The sequence below is a fragment of the Lactuca sativa genome, chromosome 5, assembly GCF_002870075.4.
Source record: "Lactuca sativa cultivar Salinas chromosome 5, Lsat_Salinas_v11, whole genome shotgun sequence".
Classification (NCBI taxonomy): Eukaryota; Viridiplantae; Streptophyta; class Magnoliopsida; order Asterales; family Asteraceae; genus Lactuca; species Lactuca sativa.
Genome location: NC_056627.2, coordinates 118,043,386 through 118,049,461, shown reverse-complemented (window position 1 = coordinate 118,049,461; position 6,076 = coordinate 118,043,386).

Sequence of the window (6,076 nt, the reverse complement as noted above, 5' to 3'; positions counted from 1 at the left end):
CCTTTAAATAGGTCCCAAACCCGATAAATTAGGGTTTCATTAAACAGTGCGGACTCGCCGAGTCCATATCCTGGACTCGCCGAGTCCAGACGAATCCCGCGTCCAGAATCGCGACCCTACTCGGCGAGTCTGAGCTCCAACTCGCCGAGTCCCCTCTCAAAACACCAAAAATCAAAACAATAAAGATACCTGGAAATCCGGGCTATTACAATTTGATGGCCAAATAGTCCCTTGCTAGTGATGAGGCTTTGGATCTGGATCCATAGAAGTCCAGAGAGCCTCATTCATCAAGCTTTATGAAGAGTAATGGAGGTTATGACCTTGGGTAGTGATATTTGTTGATATTCCTTCATATATGGTCATATAGAGGTTGTATGTGCACCAAGTTTGGGGCTTTACATGGTGAATCAGTCTAGGAAGGCCAGATCTATGAATTGTCAGAACAGATCTGACCTTAGAAGCGAGTTTGAGTGATTGCATGGCATGGACTCGCCGAGTCCGATGAGCAGACTCGGCGAGTAGCTTGAAGATTGCCTTGGACCGGCCAGTGAGTGGTCCAGTCGAGTCATGGGTTGACTCAGTGAGTCAGGGTGAGTTAGAGAGGGTTGACAGGTGGACTGAGTCGAGCTGGGACTCGCCGAGTTGTTCTTGAAACTCGGCGAGTTGAGTCGGGGTGGCCCCGCGATTCTGCCAGATGGAACTCGTCGAGTCAGGGGGAGTACTTGACGTGTAAAAAGGGAATCCTAGAGAGTTGGTGAAAAGTAAGTCAAAGCTATGTGTTAGTGTGTGTATGTTATGTGTATGCTATGTGTTGTACTGCATTATTTCTATGTGATTTATGATGTGCATGTTTACAGAGTTGGAACCGGAAGGTTCCTAGAGTTAGAACCTGAGGGTTCACAGAGTTTGGGTGCACGGACCCATAGAGTTATAGCCTCGAGTGGCTAATATGTGTTTTATGTGTGGTATTTTGGGGAACTCTGTCACACCCCAAAACCGATAACGGCGGAATGCGTTTCGGGGTGGAGGACGTCATGTACAGTATCATCACAATTGCATAATAGTAAAAACAAGGAAACATACAACCATTGCATTTACATAGTGGATTTAATTACAAGTGTGTTTTGTAATGTTTAACAATCACCCAAAAGTAAATCAAAAATAAGAGATGGGTCTTGTGTGCTCCACCTTCTCCAAAAATGTTGCGTCTATACCTGTCTATCTTTGACCTAAAGATACAAGTTATTTTGAAAACGAATATCAGCATAAAGCTGGTGAGTTCATAAGAGTTTAGTGTGAGTTTTTGTATACAAGCAATAGTGCGAAAAATGCGCCATTTATATTCATAAGCAGTAGAAACCTAGAAAATCCCAATTTTCCAGCAAATACATTGTAAGTGAAAATCTGTTAAAAGTATGCATTCTTCCTTTTTGAAAACAGTTTATTGTAAAAGTATATTAGCAAATCTCCAAATAGTAATGTGATAGAATAGGTTAAGCCTGTAATCATTGATAGTGGTGAAAGCTTCCTTTAGTGATAGATACTTACTTACTTCGGGATGTAGTTTAGCGTTTAATGTAATATTTTAATGTAGTTATAGTGTATTCCTTGTATATTTCTACTAGTGAGGATAATAGCGGATCCCATGACCTTTCTAGTCATGCACAGTATAGTAAAGTAGTGGCATCCCTGGGCCTGCACGGCGCGGACTGAAATTATCAGTCGGGATGTAATAGCGTCTGCCCCGTATAGATCTATACATGTAGTGTCGTCTTCTTGCCGGAAAACTCCGGGCGTAGTGGGTAGCGAATAGAGTATCTCGTAGCGGGTTAGTGTATTATTGTTTGTTTAGTGTTTTCTCTTCTGTTATAGTGTAGAAATCTTTTAGTATTGATCATAGTGTATTCTCTTACTAGTGTATTGTCTAGTAATAGTGAGTATTATAGTGTAGAGAGTAGTGACTTTAGCGAGTAGTAGCAGTAGCAACATTAACTATACCTATTATAGTTATCTTAGTGTGGATGATTCTTGACAGGTTAGTGACTTTAGTATTTTAGTGAAAGAGAATTATTCGTATCCCATACTAATATACAAGCTATATAACTAAGAAATCAACGACAGTCGGACAGATAACTACTACCCTAAGCCCACAATCAAACAAGAACAGGAAATAAGGCGAAATATCGGTCCTAAGTCCTCCAAGTCTTACTTATATAAATATATCAGAGTGGTTACGTTTTATAAGTAAATTGATTTAATAAAAGTATTTTCCAAAAGAACATTTAAAATCTGGCTTGCTGTCCAAAAATAGTTTTGAAAATGTAAAAACCTGTTTATAAGGCATAGTGATAAATCACATGTGATTTGAACTAAGGATAGTGAATCACATGTGATTAATCCTCGTAACGTGGAAAATCATTCTGTAAAACTTTCCATAAACATATATAAGTAACTTGTATCTCCCCCTAAAACATTTAAAACATTTGAAATGTTCATTAAAGGGGTATGAACTCACCTGAATTCGCGTAATTCGGGTGAATCGGGTAAATGTGTCGGTTGAGCGTTTGGTACCAAATAACGACTTGAACACATTTTAGGACCCTAATGTCATATGAAATATGTATTTTACAAGAAGTTAATCATCTTATGCTTTTCATTATAGTATTTGGACATTCTAGCATCGTTTTCGGAGTTTTAGGGCCTAGAAGGGGTTCCCGGGAGTGGTACAAGGCCAAGAATGATTTACGGGAGGGTCCATGAGCTCACTACCTTGGAGTTTACGGCCCAAAGGCCACTCCTTGGGAGTTTACGGCCGTAAGCCCCCTAGGCTTGGCCGTAAACTCATGTGGTCCTCCAAATTGTATGTTTAAGGCCTTATTTCACTTCCTTACTTTAATGGTATGAGTCTTGGACCAATATGGAGGGATTAAACTCTTATTTTTGCGAAATTTTGGGGAGTTTACGGCCAAGGCTTGTTCTTGGGCCGTAAACTCCATTTAATCCATCAAAATGGTGTTTAAATGGTACAACATGTTCTCATTCACCTTAGGTAAATCCTAGAAGGCCTTAAAATGAGTTTTGGGACAATTTGGCATGAAAATTGGGGAGTTTACGGCCCAAGAATATCCTTGTCCATAAACTCTTCATTTGGCCTCAAAATGGGAAGTTTAATGGTAAAACACACATCCAAGGGCCTTAGCTAAATTCCTTACATGCATTAGAGGAGTTTTGGGACTTGTTTGACACAAAAACTTGGGTGTTTACGGCCCAAGCTTAGCCTTGGCCGTAAACTCCTCTTTTTGTCTTCAAATGATGTTGTTTGATGCATTTAAACCTTCCTTTGTGTCAAGTCTAAATTACCAAACACCTTAGATGAGTTTTTGGGGCTTTAAACAAGGATTTGTGGGGGTTTTGGGGGTGTTTACGGCCTAAGCACAAGCTTGGGCCGTAAACTCCTTTTTAAGCTTCAATTTCCTGTGTTTTAGTGTCCGAACTCTCCTAGGTATGTGCCTTAATTAGTCCATAAGCTTAAAGGAAGGGAAAATGAGGTTTTTGGCAAGTTTCTAGGGGTTTACGGCCTAAGGGGCTTCTTAGGCCGTAAACTCCTTTTTGGTCCTTGATTTCTATGATTTTGGCCTCTAATTACAGGGGAGTATGTCTAAATTAAGATAGGGAAGGAGTCCTTACGTTTGGAAGTCGGAAATTCGTGGAATTGGGGTCGATCTCGGGTCTAGAGTGAGAAAGTAGTGAGAGAGAGAATGTGTGGTAAAAGAGTGTTCAAATGTTGATTACACTCATTTCATATGCCTCGGGTATCGTACCCAATACACGGCTACCCGATGCTTAAAGTTTAACAGGGTTAAAACTTTTTACCCGGGTGAAGTGGTTGAAAAAGTATTATAACTCTATTAGGTTAAACGGGGTTAACACATACAAGTTATATTTACTTATGATAATGTCAAGACATGCATATAACTAGATATTCGGTTATTGACGATTCCAAATATTACAGAAAATAACGTATAGTGACGCATTCCGTTAGTGAAGATGAGATTTGTAACGGGAATAGATTTGGGGTTGTCACATCATCCCCCCGTTAGGGGAGTTTCGTCCCGAAATTTAGAATTCAAACAGATAGGTTATTACAATACTACTAAGCAAAGAGATGAGGGTATTTGAGTCTCATTTGATCCTCGCGCTCCCAAGTGAATTTCGGTCCTCGCTTGGCGTTCCACCGAACCTTCACAATTGGGATGCGGCTTTGTTTCGTCCGTTTTACTTCACGATCCAAAATCTCCACAGGCTCTTCCACGAAGTTGAGGCTCTCATTGATCTCGATCTCGTCGAGGGGAATCACGAGAGTCTCGTCAGACAGACATTTCTTCAAGTTTGAGACGTGGAAGGTAGGATGTATGTTACTTAGCTCTCGGGGTAAGTTTAGTTTGTACGCTACAGGGCCGATTCTGGAAAGAATCTCAAAAGGCCCTATGTACCTTGGGTTTAACTTTCCACGCTTTCCGAAGCGTATCGTGCCTTTCCAGGGCGAGACCTTCAAAAGGACTCGATCTCCCACCTGGAATTCCAAGGGTTTTCTTCGTTTGTCGGCGTAGCTTTTCTACCGATCCCTAGCGGCTTTTAGTCGTTCACGTATCTGCACAATCTTCTCGGTCGTCTCTCGAATGATCTCCGGACCAGTGAGGGCGCTGTCAGGAACTCGTCCTTTAGCTAACTGAGTGTCTCCCACCTCAGCCCAGCACAAAGGGGATCTGCACTTCCGGCCGTAGAGGGCTTCGAATGGAGCTGCCTTGATGCTCGTATGATAACTATTGTTGTAGGAAAACTCCACAAGAGGCAAGTGTGTATCCCACGATTTCCCGAAGTCGATCACACAAGCTCGCAGCATGTCTTCTAAGGTTTGGATCGTCCTCTCACTTTGTCCGTCAGTCTGCGGATAGTAGGCTGTTCTCATGTCCAGCCTCGTTCCTAGTGCCTTTTGCAACGATTGCCAAAATCTAGAGGTGAATCTACTATCTCTGTCTGATATAATAGATATAGGGACGCCATGCAGTCGCACTATTTCTTTTATGTAAGTTCTAGTGAGCTTCTCCATCTTGTCCGTCTCCCTGATGGGTAGAAAGTGGGCAGACTTGGTCAACCTGTCAACGATGACCCAAATGGTATCTAATCCACCTGCTGTTTTGGGCAGTTTGGTGATAAAGTCCATTGTGATTCGCTCCCACTTCCATTCTGGTACTTCCGGTTGTTGGAGGAGTCCGGATGGCTTTTGATATTCGACTTTGACCTTCGCGCAAGTAAGGCACTTACTTACAAAGGTAACGATCTCCGCTTTCATGTTCGGCCACCAGTATAGCTTTTTGAGATCCAGATACATCTTATCTGAACCCGGGTGAACGAAGTAACGAGTGTTGTGTGCTTCCCTCATAACCAAGTCTCTGAAACCTCCATGGCGTGGAGTCCAGATTCGGTCCATGAAGTAGTAGGCTCCGTCACCCTTAACCTCCAGATTTTTATCCATTCCGCGCAGGGATTCTCTTATCACGTTCTCGGGCTTTAAGGCTTCTAGCTGAGCCTCTTTGATCTGTGTGGATAGATGCGAATGGATAGTCATTGTCAACGACTTGGTCCTTCGACCGGAATATTCCTTTCTACTCAGGGCGTCAGCTACTATGTTGGCTTTCCCCGGATGATATCTAATTTCACAGTCGTAATCGTTAAGTAGCTCGACCCATCGACGCTGTCTCATGTTGAGTTCTTTTTGGTTCAGTATATGTTGGAGGCTTTTATGATCAGTGTACACCACACACTTCGTCCCATACAAGTAGTGTCTCCAGATTTTTAGTGCAAAGACGACCGCTCCTAACTCGAGGTCGTGAGTAGTGTAGTTCACTTCATGGTTCTTTAGATGTCTCGAGGCATAGGCGATAACCTTGCCTCGTTGCATCAAGACACAACCGAGCCCCTGATTGGATGCATCACAGTATACGACGAAATCTTCTGTCCCTTCGGGAAGGGATAATACTGGTGCGGTGCATAGGGCTCGCTTCAGGGTCTGAAA